We start from the raw sequence: 22,133 nt of genomic DNA on the forward strand, positions 1-22,133 counted from the left end.
GTACCACCTTGTGTCCAGCCCTGCTCCTTCCATAGTAGCTGACTGTAGAATGTATTAATAAATAAATTATTTATTTTTATTTTTTAAAAGATTTTATTTATTTGAGAGAGAGCGAGAAAGAGAGAGAGAGAGAAAGCATGAACATAGGGAGGGGCGGAAGGAGAGGGAGAGAATTCTCAAGCAGACTCCCCACTTAGCGTGAAGCCTGACGTGGGGCTCGATCCTAGGACCCGAGATCATGACCTGAGCCGAGATCAAGAGTTGGACACTCAACCAACTGAGCCATCCAGGTGCCCCTAAATAATTTAAAAGACAGAAAATGAATGTTTGTCTTGCTGGTTATAAAACCATGGTTCTCAACGGGGGGTGATTTTGTCCCCTAGAGGACATTTAGCAATGTCTGGAGACATTTGTGGTTGTCACGACTGGGGTGGGGTAGCTACTAGCATCTAGTGGGTGGAAGCCAGAGATGCTGGTAAGCATCCCACAATGCATAGGACAGCCCCCTCTACAAAGAATTATCTGACCCCAAATGTTCACAGTGCCAGAGAGGTTGAAAAACCATAGTTATAAAACATCACTTCAACTATCTTTGTGTCTTTTATCTGGAAGTAAAGAAAAGCATTTCTAATAGGTAGAAGAAAGCAATGACTTTGCCAACATTTTTACTCTAAGGAATTTGAAAAGTAACAAGATATCCCATTGGCTCTGGCGAATGGGCTCATTACACTAATGAAAATCCTGGCATTGTCCTTCTAAGTTCCAGAAGGAGAACTTGGCAGAAACCGAATATAATTGTGAAAAGACACAATGCCCTGGGAGAAACCTGCCTTAAGCACAGTCAACTACATAGAAACTTAGATCTTCAGGTTCTAATGGTGGCTAATTGAATCCATGAGAGGCTGCACGTGTAGGAGTCTCGAGTCTCCTAGTGCTTAAAATGCCACGTCTTCTAGAGTTGCCTTGAAAATGAAACTATAGAATTCTTTGAAGCTGGAAGTAATGCAGTGGGCTGACTTTATGAAATTGAAAAGTGGGCAAAAATGCTAATGTTTATTTTTTAGCTACCATGAAAGGCGAATATGTGGATTGCTACATTGCACCATGGTTCAGTAAGAGAGATGAATATTCTTCATGATGAAAACTCCTTTTTGCCCTCATGAAGGGGGCATTACCCATGATGATGACTCAGTGTTCTTAAATATTCCAGCAATTGATGGAATACATTTCAGTGTAATATGCCCTCCTTTTAGGACTGTTTTCCAAGTTTTCTTTGTGTCAACTTACACCCCCAGAAATAAAACACATACCTTGGCTGAGATCACTTAGTCAAGGCAAAATAAAAAACAAAAAAACAAACCAAAACCCCCAAGCACTTTTAAAAGGTCTGTTCGGGATACTAAAAGCAAGAGTTGTAGAGCAGATTGAACTCTTCAAAACCTACACATTTTTTAGACATAGATTTAAAAGTGCACCTTTGTTCCTGTCACACAAAAGAAAAGTAAACCTTTGTTTAATGGTTAACAATTTTTGGCAGCTACTACCTTTTCAACTACTCCAGGGCCAAGATGACTATCTGGAGAGGCGAATTACAGATCACTTAGGCAGGAGATTATGCCATGTTGACCCACTCTGAAGTTTGATTTTAAACAGTGATTATATTCTTATTGTGCAGGCTACATTTACTTGAGCCTTGTTATCTGGACTAAATGGTAATAGAGCAAGCAAATACATTTGTGCAAATGTTGAAAAAGAGCTCAGGGGCTGTAGGGAACCATATAACACAGCATGATGGTTCGGACTGAAGAAAAGTCTTGTAACAACCAAGAATTTACACTGAGATATTAATTAAAAAACTAGAACAGAACACACCAAGTTGCTTATCTTTAAATCTACTTATTAATCTCTAGATGTTTGTATGACTCAACTGTGAACTAAAATGGAACTAATTCAAAATAAAGTCTTACCTGTTTCTAAATAAAGTAGAAGTTAAACTGGCATGGCAAAAAATTCCTTATATGGGTTTTATTCCAAAACAAAACCAAAATTTCATTTGCCTTAAGCCCCTAATGCAAAACACACACACACATGCACACGCACACACACGCACACACACACTTCTTGATGGGACATCTTATTAATTCTCAATAGTTTTGAGAGCCTACTATGAATAGCCCTTGTTTGCAGCAGTGCCAGTTAAGAGAAGCATGTCCTTCTGTTAGTGGACAAATAAAAAGGTGGGGGCATGGGAAGGGGTTCTTTATAAAGAACTTTATAAAGCGCCAACCCAAGTATTCACTGCCAACCGAATCAGTCGGCTACACTGTTTAATAGTGGCAGTCATCTGTTAAGTGTTTTGATCTGTGGGTTAAATGATATGCCAATTCTGTACTCTTAATATCTGCCTTATAATCTCCAGTTGCTGCTGTGTAATAAAAATATAATTTGAAATAGCTAAGCTATAACTTGGGTAAAATCTGAACTAAGCTTAAACTCCTTCTGAAAATTGAGTGGAACCTCAATCATTTGGAGGTAGGACCTCAAATTTTTTAGCTTCCACCTCACATCATAAGCAAATTAAATTTAAACAAAGCAACTTTTAAAAAGACACATTTGAGGCAATTGGGGATATTTGAGCATAGGCTAAATATTAGAGGACATTAAGGAATTATCGTTAATGTTGTTACTTGTGATTACATTTTGTTTTATTTTTGAAGTTATTCAAGGGATTCATATTGAAATACTTAATAGTGAAATGAGATGAAGTATGAGATTTGCTTAAAAGGACTCCAGAAAAAACAAACCAGAAAATGGTGGTGGTACTAGATGAAACAAATTGGCAAAAATGTTGATCATCATTGAAGCTGGGTGAACAGTTTATGCAGATTTATTATATCATTCTCTCTACTTCTGTGCAAATTTTTAAAAATGCTAGAAAACAACAATAATGGGGGCGCCTGGGTGGCTCAGTCGGTTAAGCATCTGCCTTCGGCTCAGGTCCTGATCCCAGGGTCCTGGGATCGAGCCCCATGTCAGGCTCCCTGCTCAGCAGGGAGTCTGCTTCTCCCACTCCCTCTGCCCCTCCCTGCCCCCCCCCACTTGCCCGTGCTCTCTTTCTCTCAAATAAATAAATAAAATCTATAAAAAAAAAAAAAAAGAAAACAGTATCAGATTACTTTCCAGGTAAAGAACAATGTAAAAAAACCCACCTAGGATAATTTAGAACATCAAAACTTAAAGGGATCACAGTGAGATATCAATGTATATGTGTCAGAATGGTTAAAAACTAAAGAAACAAATACTATCTAGCAATATCAAGTGTTGGCAAGGATGTAGAGCAATGGGAACTGATACATTGCTGGTGGAAATGCAAAATGGTCAGGTCTCCTTGAAAAGAGTGTAGCAGTTTCTTGTAAAGTTAAACAGAGAGGGACACCTGGGTGGCTCAGTCGTTAAGCGTCTGCCTTCGGCTCAGGTCATGATCCCAGGATCCTGGGATCGAGTCCCACGTCGGGCTCCTTGCTCAGTGAGGAGCCTGCTTCTCCCTCTCCCTCTACTGCTCCCCCTGCTTGTGCTCGCTCTCTCTGACAAATAAATAAAAATATTAAAAAAAAAGTTAAACATAGAATTATATGATGCAGCAGCCCTACTCCCAGATATTTACCCAAGAGAAATTATAATTTATATTCACTCTAAAATCTGTATGTGAATATTTATAGTGGCTTTATTCATAATTACCCAAAACTAGAAACAAGCCAAACATCCTACAACTGGTAAATGAATGAACAGTGGTATTTTCACATAGTAAAATACTATTCAGGAATAAAGGGAACAAACTACTGGATACGTGTGCTGTCTTTGGCACAGTGGTAGGCACCTTTCTGAGTCTTATTTTTCTTTGCTTCTAAGTTGACCGTATCAAAGGAACATGTTTACACAAAAACATGTACATGGATGTTCATTGCAAAATTATTCCATAATAGCCAAAAGGTGCAAACAACTCAAATGTCCATCAACTAAGGAATAGATGGACAAACTATGGTTTATCCATACAATGGAATATGATTCAGCTAAAGAGGAATGAAATGAATCATGCTACAATGTAGATGAACCTCAAAAACATTATGCTAAGTGAAAGGAGTTAATCACAAAAGACCACATATTGCATGATCCCGTTTATACAAAATGTCCAAAATAGGCAAATGCATAGAGATTTCGAGGGCTGGGAGGAGGAGGGAATGGCGAGTGACTGCTACTGGGTACAGAGTTTCTTACTGGGGTGATAAAAATGTTCTGGAATTAGATAGTGATGATGATTGCACAACTCTATAAATATACCAAAAACCACTGAATTATTCACTTTCAAATGATGAATTTTATTTTAAGAGCAGTAGTCTTTTGGCACTTTTTGCAAAAACATAAAATTGTTGGTTATCTTTTATGGGTACAAATCACAAAGTCCTGGTGAACTTTGGATCTGGATGCCTGGCGTGTAGCAAGGATTCGATGTTAATATTTCCCAAATGCATGATTCTTTTGGATGAGAACCATCTCTGTTTAGTTTGAAGATGTTATCAAACTTCCTTTTCTCATTTATTCAGTCCTTTCATTAGAAGAATTTTACCTGAATGTTCCTCCAATTTGGACTGAGGAACCTCCATTAGAACTGAAAATTTTTCCTTAAAACTCTTTGCCAGTTGCACGCAACTCTCTGTGAATTCCTTCCAGCTAAATATTCCATCACTCTTCTGTTCATTAAAAGAAATGAATTCCAGCAGCTCGGCTTTGTAAACAACTTTGCAATAAAAAACAAGTGTTCACATTCAATGAATGAAAACCATTTTAGACAGGAAATGGGCTTCAGGTTCCAAATTCAGTGCCTGTGTTCCAAACAGAAATGTGATTAGGAAAATATTGAAATGGGAATCGGGAAGCTTTTTCTCTAGATAATTAATTGAAGACTTTTCTGCTCCTTCAAAGTTGAAAGAAATAGTGATCTCAACACTCTTAAGGAAGGATTCCTATATCAGATATTCAGGTGGAAATGAGAAGAATCAAATACTATCCTTTATTTGCTGGGATGAGAAAAGATTTTGAAACTGCTTCTGTCTGCTGAATACTGTTTCAGGTATCTGATGTGGGTGGGAGTAATAAACTTGGAATAAGAAAGCTTGGGTTCTAATCCCAGTTGTTTTGCTTTCCTGCTATGTGACCTTGGACTTGATGAAATGAGGGTAATACTGCCTAACTAGAAAAGTCACTGTGAAGTGTAATTGATAATAAGTAGAGGAAACCCAGTGCACAGGCGCTGATAACCCCAGATGTAATGAACCAAACTGAAATATTTATGGAGTTGTATTATGTGCAAACCACCGTGCTAGTGGAGATGACACCCTGAAGAACAAGCACTTAATATCCCTACCCTCACAGAGCTTACAGTCCGGTGAGGAACACTGCCAACTTCTTACGCAATGGGAACACGACTTTTCTTTTGCTTGGTCTTCATTCGTCTGTATGAGTGAGTGTGGTGGTGTTCTATATGGTCATTTTCAAGGGCACAGCAAGGAAACAAGAATATTTTAAAATGAATATTGTCGTGATTGGGCAACCAAAGAGTTCAGACTAATAAAACTTATAAGTGATACTCTGAATATTCAGTGGGAAGGTAAGTGAGAAACTGGAACAAATCAAGAGTTTTGTGAACTAAGTATTTCACGCAGAAGGAATTGTCCCCCAGGTGGGGAACCAGAACCCATTAAGGAAAAGATAGTGCAATCCTGCCTTATCTTAGAGGTTTCCTTTGTAACTTTTGGACATGTTAATTTCATCAGCCCCCCTCCCACCACTCCTGCTTTATGTAACTGTTAGATTGTAACTCAAGGACTTTCATAAATTTAACCACAAGTTTTAGAACCATTGAAGAATTATGTCAGCATCTTTCAGATTTTTTTTCTTTACAACGAGAAATCTGGAAATTCACTTTCCTCTTACAGCCAAGGAATTAGAGTGGGAAGTTTTGATCTAGATCAAAGTAGTACTGCTGGTCTTACTCAATTTTTATTAACCCAAGACTTTGAAGCATGAGGTTGACATTAGGTTGTTTCTGAAGCTCCTTGGTCCCTATTCTCCCACACATCTAGTTACTAACTTGATTCCTGTGCATTTCATGATTTTAAATGGAATTTCTCAATGTATATTTTAAATGATGGTGTTCGGCTCCACAGCCCAGGAAATGACTATGGATGTGATATTTCCTTTAAAATCTTGGAACATTTCAATAATTATACATTTAGTTGAGAATTCATGTTATTTCCAAATCAAAGAATATGCTGTTCAAATAATTTATTCAAATATTGAGCTGATCTTTCAAAGGGAATGATCCACATGAAGGTTTCTAATATATACACCAAGAAAAGCCCCCGGGTATCTGGAAGTCAACAAAAAGAAACTGAATAAAGTCATTGCGTGCGCTGAAGAACTTTCTCAGCTCATGACTTGCACATTTGTAGAAAGATTGCAATTTGAAATACTGTTGATTCATATTATTGCTTACTTGAGGCAACGAAATATTTCTATATCCCAAGGCCCATATGATGGTACCACCCACTTCTTTTCTATTGGCAATTCCAAGTTTTTTAAATCAAAACCTCAGAGTGGAGTCCTAAAATTCCTTGGTGGTGAATATTTTTCAGTGAAGCCATATCTTACAACCACATCTGCTGAACCGTAAGGTTTGTCAGCCTGTGGTCACCCTCCAACTACCCTGTGGCCTACTTAATTTATGCCTGAAGGAATGCATGAATATAAAAATCAGAATATTCATAGCCCTAAGACTCAAATTATTCCATAGTCTGTTTACCAGTGTTTGGGTATGAAACTACTATTTTATTCTTTTCACAAGGTAAAAGCAAAGTGCTGGCAAGTTTCTTACCTGAAATACTGTTTGCTTAATATTTCAACTCCAATGTTACAGAGTAGTAGATTGAGACATGGATCCATGTATGTCTTATACCAATATGCGGTCTAATGAAATTGAAAACGTGAAAACGTCTTTTTGGTATTTTACTGAAATTGACTCTTTTACTTCAAATCAAATCTTGGAAGTATGACACCGCTTCAAAATTAAGTTTGTAGGGAACTAATAAGACATTAAGGAAACTGGTAATATTGAAAGGGATTTTTCTCTTTTTATTCATCCCCCAGATGAGTGGCTGTATATTTTGCCTATCTTGCGTTATGTTTGCATCTGTATAACTTCCAAATCTGCTAAAATTATAAAATATCATAAAACTAAGTTAGCAAAGAATTCCAAAATGTTTTCGTGCTACTTGAGAATAAATATATAGAAATACCTTTACCGTGATTCCAGGTATAGAGAAAGGATTTCAAAAAATCAAGAAAAACCCAGAGGGTACAAGGAAAATAGGATTGATATCTCACTCCTAAAAGGGTTAGTTAAATGCTTTTTATGTATATATTCTTACTCTCCTAGAGCAAAAGTATTTGAAGTTCCCCTTTAGTTCATCCTCCTCTATTTAGCCACCATTATGTTCTAAAAGCTTATATTTCAAATGTATAATGTTTAAGAAGAACATTAAACAAAACACCAGGTCCGAGATGAATCAGAGGATGGAGAGAATGTTAGTGTTTTCCTTATTTCAACCTACTGAAGTAGTTTAAGGTACAAGAACTTGGTTCTCCGCGGAGAACTGGCTCTCCGCAGAGAACTGGCTCTCCAAATGCTTTAGATGTTTTAAAAAAAAATAGGGATACCCAGCCCACCTTTGGAGACTCTGATTCAGTAGGTTTTGTTAGGATTCTGGGATTTAAAAAAAAAATAAGGTTTGTAACATACAGCTAAGTTTGAATTTCCCAAAGATGCTTGATCATTAAGCCTTACCAGGGAAGCATTTCAAAATACATGGGCTGGTAGAACCCAAGAATCACTATCCCAAATTCCATGGGTGATTATTATGATACTAAAGCTTGGGAAATGCTGATCAAGAGACAAAATTGGAAGGCAGGTTTAAATAACTATGGAAAGTTGGGTATTCATCCTTTCTGATGGCTGAGTAATATTCCAGCCATCAGAAAGGATGAATACCCAACTGTTACATCCACATGGATGGGACTGGAGGAGATGATGCTAAGTGAAATGAGTCAAGCAGAGAAAGTCAATTATCATATGGTTTCATTTATTCGTGGAACATAAGGAATAGCAGTGAGGACATTAGAAGAAGGAAGGGACAAATGAAGGGGGGGAAATCAGAGGGGGAAACATACCATGAGAGACTATGGACTCGGAGAAACGAACTGAGGGTTTTAGAGGGGAGGGGGGTGGGGGGATGGGTTAGCCCGGTGACGGGTATTAAGGAGGGCACGTTCTGCGTGGAGCACTGGGTGTTATACGAAAACAATGAATCATGGAACACTACGTCAAAAACGAATGATGTACTGTATGGTGACTAACATAATAAAATAAAATTTAAAAAATGTTTAAAAGTAAAAAAATAAATAACTATGGAACGTATGATACAAATGTAGATTTTGTTATCTTTCATTGTATTCACTGATGACATGTTTAGCATAACATTTCTAAAACAAGTGTTGGTCTTGACTGAAAATAATACTACATTCATCTTTCGAAGAATTTGGCTTTTCTGAGCTTATAGAGGTGGGAGGAGCCTATATAGGGAGCAGTATTAGAAAGAAGAGATACCTTCCCAACCAGCAAAATCATCAGGATCAACCCTAGGGCTCAGGGCACTGACATTTTATAGCCACTATTGCTCTATATGCAGACCATCTGTGTACAAAAGTGATTGTGTTCTCATGAGATCATGACCCCACTTTCCAGGGTAAAATCCTAAGATTTCAAGTCATCCCTCTAAGATAGGGTATCCCAAAGTGTTAGTTCTATCTGAGGGTCATAGTACTGTGAAAGAGGTAATTCCATGAAAAATGAGCTGTGTGGACAAGCAATTTGGGGAAACATGGGATTTTATATTCATCTCCTGGAGATCCTAGCACATATTAGCATATTTAAAGCTCTGATAAATCCTGCATGCCTGGTTACCATTGCTTAATCCACATTTTTCAAATTAACACAGAATTCTTTTTTTTTTTTTTAATAGGAGTACCTATTCACACTGGACAATCTGCTTCGTGGAGAAATCTTGAGGAACATTGTTTTAAGGTACTAATACGGTACTGGCATCTAGAATTATTTATGGGATTTAATACTGATGACAAGGAATAGGCATTTACTCTGTCCTAAGAAGATGAAATTAAACAGAAAATTAGGTACACTGGGAAAAAAAAGCATTTGTTTAGTAGCTGATGGAAATGACCACATAGAACAAAGAAAAGAGATTTTCTGTTTTACATGTCTGTTTATATTGCGGGATTTAGGGAATCAAACAAGTTACGGAACTCTAATTTCTAAGTTGAGCAAGAGGCACACGTTAAATACTACTGGTTACTCTTTGCTCTGTTGGTTGCTGTGGACGCTGCCAAGGGATATGGGATGCAGAGCTTATAACAGAGTTGTGATATTAATAGTGAATGTTTATTGAGTTCCTGACATGTGCTAGAGTCCAGTCTAATGCTTTACATCTATCATCTTGCTTAATCCCCACAATAGCCATGTAAGTACTGATATTATGCCCATGTTTTCTGGATTAGGAACTTTTCTAAGTCACACTGATAATTAGTAGTGAAGCTGGTATGTACGGCCTGAAGCTTTCACTCCAGAAATTCCAAGCGTGACCATTATGCTACAAGGCCGCCAGACTGCACCCATGGGTTGTTGCTTACTAGGCAAACAGAAGGAAAGATTACTGGGCTTGGGGGCTCATCTAAAAACTCCCCATTTTCTGAGGCCTTACTCTAAAATCTCAGCTTTGTTCAACTTAAAATGTATTTTTTTAAATGTATATTTATATTTTAATCTATTTTAAAATATATAAATATGTATGTATGTATGCAGCAATACATACAATCAGTATATATGCGTGTATCCCATACGTTTGCTTGAATGAACATTCCTACCTCTTCAAGGAAGCTCCTACCCCTTGCTTTTGTAGGAACTCTGTGTTTTGAAAAAAAAAGCTTGGCCAAGTTCATTTTTACCCTCCGACTGCAGTGACAGGCTACATGTGAAATTTCAGTCTCGTTGGGACTCTATACGTGGGCAGATTTCATAGTCTGTCATTATTTCCCAGCAACATGGAATTAACAGCCTTTCCTTGTGTTTGTTGGCAATTTTTGGTTCCTCAGTCCTACTGAGATACTATAAGCATGAAGCCACCCTGCGGGGTTACGAGGAGTTTTAGTCTAGCATACTAGATATGATTTCAGGCAAATCCCACTTGTTCTGTTTCTCTTGGTTAAGTTTGCTCTTCTCCCATCCCTGTGGGCTTCTATCTTTGAATATTTATTTACGCTTCTCTTGTTTTAGAATGCAGGCTTTCTTGTATCATGGGATCCTTTCAAAATAGGAAGTCGACCATGGAGATGACAAAACACTCTTATTGAATTATCTCTTCTTCTGTTGCCTTATTCCCTGCAGCTTCTTGGTGGGGGGCTAGGGCAAGGCTTGCTACTGACTGGGTGCCAAGCTGTTCACCATATCACGTGTGTTGACCGTACACATGGTGAGCGCTCCTGTGCAGGACCAGGGGTGTCCTTGAATAAGCCCCTTCGCTTCCAAATTCCTTCCAGGATGACTTGCCTATTTCCTGTCCTGCTGATCGCACCCTTGGAAGGGATTTGAAGTCTGGAGTGTCTTTGATGTTTTCTTCTGGCCATGCCAAAGCCTCCCCAGGAGACAACAGGCTCTCTCAAGCCTGTGCAAATGGGTTTTTAAGTCAGTGTGTCTGCCAAGCTGTTGTGTTTCTTTGCTCTCTCTTTGATGTCCATCTAGCATGGTGCCTTGTGTGCCTCACCCAATGCCTGGCATGTAGCAAACTCTCATTACCATTGCCTTGGTATGGAAACTTGCATGGAAAATATTTCTGGAACTCCCTCCTACCCATCCCAAGTTTATTTCCTTCTTCCTGTTCCGTCGCCTTCCCTCTCCCCTCTACCATACAGACATTTGCCAGATGTTAAAGAAATTCAGTAAATTGAAATAAAACAAAACAAAACAAACAAGTAAAACCAAGAAGAGATAAGAATGCAGTTTCTTTAAATAACAGACTGCAGGGTTGGAATAAATGGAAGTGTCACTTTACTCATATACTGAGAATTTACGGTTTCAAGCCTTCGGGTCTCTTGACCAGGCTTTGGACTCATCTAGTGAGCCCAGTTTAAATGTATTCTGCTCTTATTCTTTCTGAGGTGTGAGAAGAGTATTTATGGAGGGCCTGATCCCAAAATGAGGTGTTAACAAATCAGACAATCCCTTTCACCACCTATCGACACATACCTAGAGGTCGACTGGCAACTTTCACCACATTCATTTTATTTTATGCTTGCTAGTTGGGTTCCAAATGAATTTTTTTTTTCCATGAAGAAATGAGTGAAATAAAACACAAGGGGTGCAACTTTAAGGATGCTATGTTAAATTTAGAGTTTGGATAGAGCACCAATGTCGTTAAAAATATACGGGCATATACTTCAATTCCTAGACACTTAGACATCGGAATGTTGCAGTGTGGCTCCCCGGGAGGGAGTACAAAGGAAGATGTTGAGGTGTGGACACGCTAAGGGATTTGAGTCCGAGGTCATCACTGAGTCATGTTTTCTCTCAAGACTCTAAGCATTCTTTTCTCTTTCCTCCTGACTGGTGACTCCAGTTCTGCTTCTTCTGGGAGTCTCTGACATTCTTCTTCCTTTTCAACTTGAATTGTTCTACCTGGTGCATGTCATTCTTGCGTATTTGGTGTTTCCTTCCAACAATTCCAGCAGATGCTTTTCCTCTTTCCTTTCCACTTGGTGGAAACTCAAAGTGGAAGTGCCTACTTCTGCTTCAGTCTCTGCTGATTTGTTCGTCTTGGTTGATATCTACAACGAATGACTTGCCAATGGTAGATTATTAAAACTCGCCTAGTTTGGGCAGACTTTAGCCCGAGCAGTATTTCCCAGGGGGCTGGTCAGGCTCTATGGGGCCATAAGATTGGTGGCATCACGTCACTTTGAATGATGATAAATAATGCAAAGGGAGGGGCAGTGTTTAGGTGAATACAGGCAGAAATATTACTTCTGTTTGCTCTTCATTAACTATGGAATGGCGAGAAGCAGAGGCACAGATAATGCAGGTACCTAAACACGATATTTGCATGAGCCTTCAGGGTGCTTTCCTGGCAATGCAATTTAAATGTGAGCCTTTTGATGTTCCCGACATTCACATCTTACACACCGGGGGTGTTTAAACACTGGACTGAGGCACAGGGCAAGTTGTCCAGATTACTTTTGAAATCCTGCCTTCAAACCTCATTTGCTGAAGTTGGGCTGCAGCCCACTCTCTACTGCTTCTTGTAGCCTCCGCTGTTCTGCCTGAAGATATGTGTTTTCGCAGTTCAACCTGCCTTTCAAGTGCAAGAGAGATCATCATTAGAAGTGTCAGCTCAGCATTTCTGCCACTCTGTGCTTCCTCCTTCTGGGGAGAGCATAGCTCAGAACGTCTTGCCAAAGAAATGTTCAACACACGGAGTGTGGTCTCTGGCAATGATCCTCTTTCATGATTATGGTCAAATATGTTTTCAGAGGAGATAAATACATCAATATATGAATAAATACAGCAATATACAAATATCAAATATATAAATTTCTTAAAAATTTATATTTATAGGGGCACCTGGTTGGCTCAGTTGGTTAAAGCGTCTGCCTTCGGCTCAGGTCACGATCCCGGAGTCCAGGAATTGAGCCCGGTGTCAGGGCTCCCTGCTCAGTGGGGAGTCTGCTTCTCCCTCTCCCTGCTCTTGCACTCTCTCTCTCTCCCTTTCAAATAAATAAATAAAAATCTTTTAAAAAATTATATTTATTTATGTATTAATTTGTTTACTTAAAAGAAAACCTACTTCTTGCTAGAGTGAAAGAAGGATTTGCCTATGATAAAAATCATGGAAAATAAGGAGTTAAGGAAACCATAGGACCAAATGTCTAAACAACAAAAAGTGTTGCTCTAAATATACAATTTTTTGAGTTCTTCATAAGTATTTGTGGAAATTTTATAATATGCCTTACACCGTCTTAGGTGTGCTGGTGTCTAAAAAATAAATACAAGAGATTATCTTTGCAAACAAGGGCTTTACTATTTTAAAAACAGAAACTTTGCATTGGGCACCCAGATGGCATTCAAAAAAAAAGTTGAATGAAAGAATATGCATTCAAATTATGTTGGTCATAAGAAATGGAGAAAGAAATGCTTTACTTTCACTTAAGGCCAAAACCAACCTAAATTTAGAAATGTTTGCTCACGAAAAATAGTTCAGGGCTTCCTTAGCAATATGTCCCACTCAGCAAAACTTCTAGTGATTTACCATCCTATCTTTGCCTAGAATACACTAATAGCAAATAGAGACTGAGAGAAGGGAAAAGAGAATTAGGCAAACAGGAGGGCCATGATTCATTTTAGAAAAGTATTTCCCTTCGTCCATGCCTAAAGTTGATTATAAATTATTAGATTAAATTGTAGTCTCTCTCTTTTAAAAAAAATATTTCATTTATTTAAGATTTTATTTATTTATTTGACAGGGAGAGACACAGCGAGAGAGGCAACACAAGCAGGGGGGTAGTGGAAGAGGGAGAAGCAGGCTTCCCGCGGAGCAGGGAGCTGGTCGTGGGGCTCGATCCCAGGACCCTGGGATCATGACCTGAGTCGAAGGCAGACGCTTACCGACCGAGCCACCCAGGCGCCCTGTAGTCTCTTCTGAACCCCAAATGGGACCATTCAGAGGATGGTCAGAAGACAAACTGGAATGCCAACCAAGCCTGCCTTACATGTACTTGAGACCACTGAGATTAAATTCTACCACACCCTGAATGCTTCAGCCGACTATCAGATGTAACTGTAAACATTCAAGGTTCTTAGACATGAATGTGCTAAGCTTAAACATTGTTTTCTATACAAAGATTTTTAGATTGTATTACATTATGTATTACGGTACAACAGACAGCTCCTCCTATACCCACAAACATTTGCGGATTCTTTTGCTGTCTCCCTTCTCCTGGGCCTCTTAATACTCAGCTGCTGCCCAGGACTCTGTCTAGCTGTTTCATAAAGAGTCTGTGGTTGATAACAGAAAGGACTGTTTTTCCTTTTGGCTTGGGCAATTTGAATGGCTGTGTTAAGCAGCCCATGACACTAACCCAGGAAATGTTGGAAGGTGATGACACCAAGGACTCAGTCTGAAGACCGATTGTCTGCTCTTGCATCAGATTGTCCCAGGTTTTGCTTGACATGTAAGAATGGGATAGAAGATTACAGTCATTGGAATTGTGTCCATTTGCATAACAGCCTTGTTTACATGGCATGTGGATTGGACATATTGTGCGCTCAAGGGTGAATGGATCTCAAGTGTGAGGTTTAACGGAACATAATGCATTTGGATGGGTTCCCCTATTCTCGCTACCAGAAGCCTGACCCTGCTGTCCTGTGTGGATGTAAAGGCACCCCATTAGCCATGGTTTTGAAAAGTGGTATTTTCTGCTGCTTGTATAGAAACTGAAAATAGAAAGCCAGAAAGAAATTTGAGATTGCAGGTAAACCCTCAGCTCCAGAAACCCTTTGTTATAAACAAGAAGGGACATGTGCTCATTATTTTCATGTAGCTAAGAAATAGAAGTTCAACTTAAGTTTAAATGTAATTTAAACTAAATTCCTATGACAACTCTTAACAGGTTAATTAAATTTGCCCAGGTGCTTAAATGCACTACTGGGCATATTTTGTGTAGTTTTGTTCATCACACTCCAGAAAAACAACAATTATAGAAGAGGTATGTACATTTGGGGGAGGGGGTCACTAACATCTCTTTCAATATTTAATGGGTGCTAGACTAGTGCTTCTCAAATGAATTCTAAATAAAATTTAGTGAATCAAATTCAACAATATATTAAAAGGGATAACACATCATGATCATGTGGGGTTAATCCCAGGAATGCAGGTTGGCATAAAATATGAATATCAACCAATGTAATTCACTATATTAGCAAACTAGAAAAAGAAAGAAAAAGCTATGTGATAATATACACAGAAAAAGCATTTGTCAAAATCCAACATCCATTCCTGACAAAACCTCTCAGCAAATAGGAATAGGAGAGAACTTCCTCAACCTGATAAAGGGCATCTATGAAGAACCCACAGCTAACATCATACTTCTGATGAAAGACTGAAAGCCTTCTGTCTAAAATCAGAAGCAAGATCGGGATGTCTATTTCATCACCTCTATTTAACATTGTACTGGAGGTTCTAGCCAGAGAAGTTAGTTAAGGAAAAAGAAATGAAGATTGGAAAGAAAAAAGAAAAACTGTCTATATTCACAGATGACATCATGGCCCCTGTAGAAAATCTGGGATAAATTGGATAAAATATCCAAAAGAAACATGCAGTTAAAACTATAAAACATTCCTGAGAGAAGTTAAATAATTACCCGCATAAATAAACAGATATGCACTATTCAGGTGTCAGAAGACTCAATCAATATTGTTAAGATGTCATTTCCCCCCAAGTTGGCTAATAGATTCAATGCAATCCTAATCAGAATCACAGCAAGATTCTTTATAGATGACAAACTGATTCTAAACGTCACGTGGAAATGCAAAGAACCTAGAATAATCCAAACAGCATTTAAAAAGTAGAACAAAGGTAGGCTAACACTACCTTATGTCAAAAATTATTATTAAGCTGCTATAATCAAGCCAGTGGGATATTGAACATAAAGATAAACAAATAGGGGCACCTGGGTAGCTCAGTAGGTTAACCACCCGACTCTTGATTTCGGCTCAGGTCATGATCTCAGGATCCTGGGATCGAGCCCCATGTTGGGCTCCACACTCAGCGGGGAGTCTGCTTGAAGAATCTCTCTCTCCCTCTCCCTTTGCCCCTCCCCCTGCTTGCTCTCTCTCTCTCTCTCTCTCTCTCTCTCAGATAAATAAATAAATCTTTTAAAAAAAGATAGACAAATATATCAGTGGAATAGAATAGGGAATCCAGCAATAGGCCCACATATATATGGACAGTTGAATTTTGACATAGGTGCAAAAAACAGAGAAATCATAGTCTTCTCAAAAAATGGAGATGGAACAATTGGATGTCCATACATATTCAAAAAAAGCAAAAGAAAAATGAAACTTTGATCTCTGTCTCACACCACATATACAATATATATGATCTGTGATCACAATGTAAAGCCTAAAACTTCTGTAAGAAAACAAAAGAGAAACTTTTCATCTTGAATTAGGCAGACTGCTTAGATACAACACCAAAATATGATCTATCAAAGAACACATTGATAATGCATACTCTTTTTTTATTAGTTTCAGAGGTAGAATTTAGTGATTCATCAGTTGCGTATAACACCCAGTGCTCATTATATCATGTGCCCCCCCTTAATGCCCATCACCCAGTTACCCCATCCCCTCACCCCCCTCCCCTCCAGCAACCCTCAGTTTGTTCCCTAGAGTTCAGCGTCTCTTACGGTTTGCCTCCCTCTCAGTTTTCATCTTACTTTATTTTTCCTTCCCTCCACCTATGTTCATCTGTTTTGTTTTTTAAATTCCACATATGAGTGAAATCATATGGTATTTGTCTTTCTCTGCCTGACTTATTTCGCTTAGCATAATACCCTCTAGTTCCATCCACATCATTGCAAATGACAAGATTTCATTCTTTTTGATGGCTGAGTAATATTCCATTATTCTTTATCCATTCATCTGTCAGTGGACATCTGGGCTCTTTCTGTAGTTTGGCTATTGTGGACATTGCTGTGATAAACTTTGGGGTGCGTGTGCCCCTTCAAATCACTATGTTTATATCCTTTGGATAAATACCTAGTAGTGCAATTGCTGGGTCATAGGGTAGCTCTATTTTTAACTTTTTGAGGAACTTCCATACTGTTTTCCACGGTGGCTGCACCAGTTTGCACTCCCACCAACAGCGTAAGAGGGTTCCACTTCTTCTGCATCCTCACCAACATCTGTTGTTTCCTGAGTGGTTAATTTTAGCCATTCTGACCCATGTGAGGTGGTATCTCATTGTGGTTCTGATTTGTATTTCCCTGATACCGAGTGATGTTGAACATCTTTTCATGTGTCTGTTGGCCATTTGTATGTCTTCTTTGGAGAAATGTTTGTTCATGTCCTCTGCCCATTGCTAGGCTGGATTTTTTGGTTTGGGGGGATAAAACAGACTTCATCAAATTAAAAATAAATTTGTTCTTTGAAAGTCACAGTTAAGGAATCAAAAGACAAGCACAGACTACGATAAAATATTTGCAAATCATATATCTGATAAAGGACTTGTATCCAGAATGTATAAACAACTCTTAAAACTTAATCATGAGAAAACTAGCCACCCATTAAGAAATTGGCAAAATTCTTGATACATACAATGCTCTTCTCCATGCCTCACTTCACAGACCCAGGATCCTTCCATCATGTCGGATTACATGAAGGATCCATAAAGTGGGAATTTTATGAGCCAGGCCTAGTGGTGTGTGGTGTACACGTCACTCCTGCCCACATTTCACTGGCCATAATTCAGTCATGTAGTCATACAGAACTACCCAACAAAAGAGGAAGGTGGGCTTGGTAAACAGCTAGCGAATCTCTTCCACGTTTTGCATCATTAGAATTGGTGACTATCAGTAGATGCTTGCAGGTGGTTTTATGGCAAATAAGAATGTTATATAGCAAACCCCAAATGTATAAAATCTTTACCACAATACCATTGGTTTGACCTAATTTAACTCTTTTTTCCCCTCCCCTTTTTTCCTCATGACTTCATAGGGGTAAAGAAAGACTCTGTCTGGTTGGGTAGAGTTATAGAGATAGCTCTTTTTTATGCATAAACATGAGAATATTTGCATAGTGGGGGGGGGTGAAAAAAATGTTATTTTTGCCCTGGCCCAACAGTTCCCTTCAGGAAGAGAGATGATAAACGACTTAAGCTGTAGCAGGTGATATCCCAACGACATGGTATGTAAAGGGAGTTGTTAACAAAGATCGAGGAAGCGTAGGAAATACTGGATGCAGAGTAGAGATCAAAGAAATGAGGCAAGACTGGGAATGTGAGAGGTGTGGCAAGAGGTTGGAGCCTATGGAAAAAGAGTTTATAGGAAATTCTGAAATGGGAGTGTGAACAGAAGCTTTTAAGGAGAAAGATGCTAAAGATTCAGTTTTACATCATTTGTACGCTACAAGGTAAATACCATCCTGTGCCTTCAATCTCCAACAAAAAACTGCTACACACAGAACCTGTGTCATTGGTACCTCGAGCGACATCTAGCATAAGGCCATAACAACCATGTCAATTCAGGACCTCTGAGAAGTAGATACACAGATGGAGAAAACACTAATGACCGATAAGGGGGAGAGAGAGCAGGAGCAGGCAGGAAGAGCCCTTAATCCATTCTTCAGCTCTAATGCCTGTGAGGGGAAAGAAGGAAGGAAGATTGGGACAGACGCCTCCTAGACTGTGGTGCAGCTCTAGGACCATTGTGGCCTGGCTGATGGGGAGCCTCGGAGCAAAGTTTGCCCATTAGAGCATCAGACAGGGGCCCGGATCAAGTCCCCTTCCATGCTCAGTCCTTGGCTGGGAGTAACCTTGAGGCGGCGTAGCATGGCATAAACACCATGGCGGATCTGTAAATACAGCAGCTGGCCACCGCCTGCTAACCATAGTCCTAGCTGGAAATTTGCCTGGAGAGAGATCTGAGTGGTGCAACCCCATGGCCACCGAAAAGGATAAGCTCAGAAGGGTGAAGTGATCCGAACACTGAACTAATTCATCAGAAGCAGGAATTGGAGTCAGAAAGAAGTAGAACTCCAAGTGCCACCAACCCCTAGGCATCCTTGGAGGATCTCTGCAGCAGCTGGGATGCAGATACCAACTGATTTCATGAGAATCAAGAGGGAAAGCACGGCAGGCTGACATCTGGGTTGCACCCTGATTCTTCTTATAGAATAGAATGGGAAAAGTTCAGCCAGTTTCCCTCTCATCCCTCATCTGTGCACACTGTTCATCAGGGCCAAAAGTAGATGGGAAGGTTCTCAACAAACACTTCCTCTGAAATGGCCAATTGTGAAGGAGAGATAAGAGAGGTGTCTAGGTGTTTTTAAAGTTTTTAACATGTAATCTATGAGTGTAAGTACAGTTGACCATTGAACAACACAGGTTTGAACTGCGTGGATCCACTTATACACGGATTTTTTTTTTCAAGAAACACAGAACAGTATTGTAAATGTATTTCCCTTATGATTTTCTTAATAACTTTTTCTTTTCTCTAGCTTACTTTACTATAAGAATACAATATGTAATACATAGAACATACAAAGTGAGTGTTAATCGACTGTTTGTTATTGGTAAGGCTTCTGGTCAACAGTAGTCTATTAGTAGCTAATGTTTTGGGGAATCAAAAGTTATATACAGATTTTTGACCGCACCAGGGGTTCGGTACCCCTAACCCTCGTGTTGTTCAGTGGTCAACTGTATCTCCTTTTCAGAGGTCTTTGCTTCACACCAGATGCATTTAGCCATGCTCCCTAATTCTGGGCATAGCTGAATGTGGACAAAGGTGGCAGATTCAGGTATAGCTTTTTTGAAAGTTGCTACCAGAATATCAGCCGCTGGTGACTTTTCACGTAAAGTGGGCATTCCATTATCTTGGAGAATTCAGTGTTCATAATGATAAAAGAAAAGCTACTTTCTAAATTCCTTTCTGGACACAATATCGCACTTTCACCCATACTGTAAATGTCCTTCTTCCCCTCATAGCAAATCACTAAGTTCATGTGCATCTTGGACTTGACATATATCTTAGGGAGGGTTGGTTTTCTTTAATTGAATTTGGTTTAGAATATACTGTGTTTATATCAATATCCTGATTACTGTGGAGATATTAAACTTTTAAAGCATTTAAGGTTTTATTGTGGTTTCAGAATTTTTTCTTCCATTTAGATACTGTGAGCATTTCCAGGGATGATCTCAGTTCTGGGCACAGGAAGGATGGTCATGTGTTCCAATATCAAACCCAGATGGGTGCAATTTGCAACACCCTTGACAGGTTTCCCTGCTCTAGGCTAACCAACTCATCATAATTTCCCAGGACTTTTCTGGGCACTGAAAGTCCCATGTCTTGGGAACCTCCCCAGTTCTGGGTAAATGGGACAGTTGGTCACCCTACCCTGCTGTTATCCTCAAACAAAAGAAGAAAGTTCTATCAGCAGGGTGGCCATTCTTAGCTGGCAAATTACATTCCTGTTTGCTTTCCAAGATGGTGAAAAAGCAGGACCCTGACGTCTTTGATTTCTGTCACATTATTTCAAACATTTAAGAGTTAGAATGGTATAGGATATCTAGTGGATTTACCTGTAGTTATTGTTTTATCAGAATACATTATGCATAAAATTAAATACCGAACACATTAAAAAATACTGCCTATTTCCAAAAGCAATGAAGAGATGGAAACAATTGCATTTTCAACAATCTACATATATATTATTGTTTGTCTTCTCTCTTGAATTTGCTTTTATTCAGCTTCTAACTCCCTGGAGCTGCCTAAATGAAGAAATCAGATTAACAGTAAACTGAAACATGCATGAAACTCTTTTTCTTTTTTAACTTAAGTTTGTGTGGGTGCACGTGTATACACACACACATATATGTATTGATAGATATATACATATGTATGTATATATTTCAAGGCACATCTTGCAAATCAATAAATCATAAGGGAGAAAAAAGTAAAAAGTGGTGGCTTATTCCTCAAAGCAAATCCAGTCCAACTGAATTACTATTTTCAGTTCACAGTGTGACAAAGCCAGTTGGGAATTTCCAGATGCAGAAGAGGTAAAAAATGCCAACTTTATTAAAATGTAAGCCAAAGCAAAATCACAGTCTGAAATGGAAATGGGATTGAGGAAAAGGCTGATTTTGTTTGGCATGCACTGTAAAATTCTAATTTCATGTAGGTTTAAAAAAAATGAAATACCCACCCTTATAGAGCCGTAGAGGGAAAGACAAGCCCACACTAAGCTGATTGTCCATGGTTCTTAAATTTTTTATGTTAATAATAATTTACATTGTTGATAACATTTTGGGGCTCAATTGATAATGGCATTGGAAGATTTCATGAACCAAAACAAATTATTTTAGTAGAGATCGTCAAAAAAGAGATACGATTTGGTCTTGGGAGACCAAATTGGACCTACAAGATATCTATACATATCCTACATATGAAATCATAGAGGAGCCACATTTTTAGAAAAGATTGGAGGTATGAGTACAACCTTTTCCTAAACCAAAGAAAGCCAGTTTTTTTTTCAGGGCTTTAGGTATGATTTCTCTTAGAAGGATAACCCACATATCTGTTCATAACCTATAGATGAAGGCATAGGGCTGCATTTTCACAAAGATTGGAGGTACTCATAATTAAGGAATTCTCTGTGACTTCGGGTGTGACTTCCCTTAGAATGATGACCTAAATAGTGTGCATGCCAATGGCCTGAGACAGCCTATAATCTGTAGGATTTAAAGTACTTTGATACATAGTAAAAAGATCATGAATTTTAGAGTCAGGTAGACCTGGATTTAAATCCCAGCACAACGTAGACATATACAAAATATATTAAAGATAGATAATTGAGTGTGGAATAGCCCCTGGATCATAGAACTAGTAAGGAGCAAAATAGCATTTTTTTAAAAGATTTTATTTATTTATTTATTTATTTATTTGAAAGAGCGCGCGTGTGGGAGAGCATGAGCAGGGGAGAGGGGCAGAGGGAGAAAGAGAAGCAGACTCCTCGATGTGGGGCTCAACCCAGGACCCTGGGATCGCGACCTGAGCCAAAGGCAGCCGCTTACCCAACTGAGCCACCCAGGCACCCTGCAAAAGAGCATTTGAATATAGGACATCTTTACTTCAAAAATACATTATATAAAAACTAAAAATTTCCGGCCTGCAAAAAAACC

At 38.9% G+C, this 22,133-nt stretch overlaps 1 protein-coding gene across 3 annotated transcripts in view; it reads left to right on the forward strand.

Moving 5' to 3' along the window:
* MID1 (midline 1) overlaps nucleotides 1-22,133 on the forward strand; it is a 590,235-nt gene that overhangs the window by 179,907 nt on the left and 388,195 nt on the right. For all 3 annotated transcript variants that reach the window (XM_027609029.1, XM_027609028.1, XM_027609036.1), the window contains one exon: nucleotides 9,135-9,196. The gene's annotated coding sequence lies outside the window, so the exon portion shown is untranslated. The remainder of the gene's footprint in view (nucleotides 1-9,134; nucleotides 9,197-22,133) is intronic.

Source organism: Zalophus californianus, chromosome X, assembly GCF_009762305.2.
Source record: "Zalophus californianus isolate mZalCal1 chromosome X, mZalCal1.pri.v2, whole genome shotgun sequence".
In the NCBI taxonomy this organism is placed as follows: Eukaryota; Metazoa; Chordata; class Mammalia; order Carnivora; family Otariidae; genus Zalophus; species Zalophus californianus.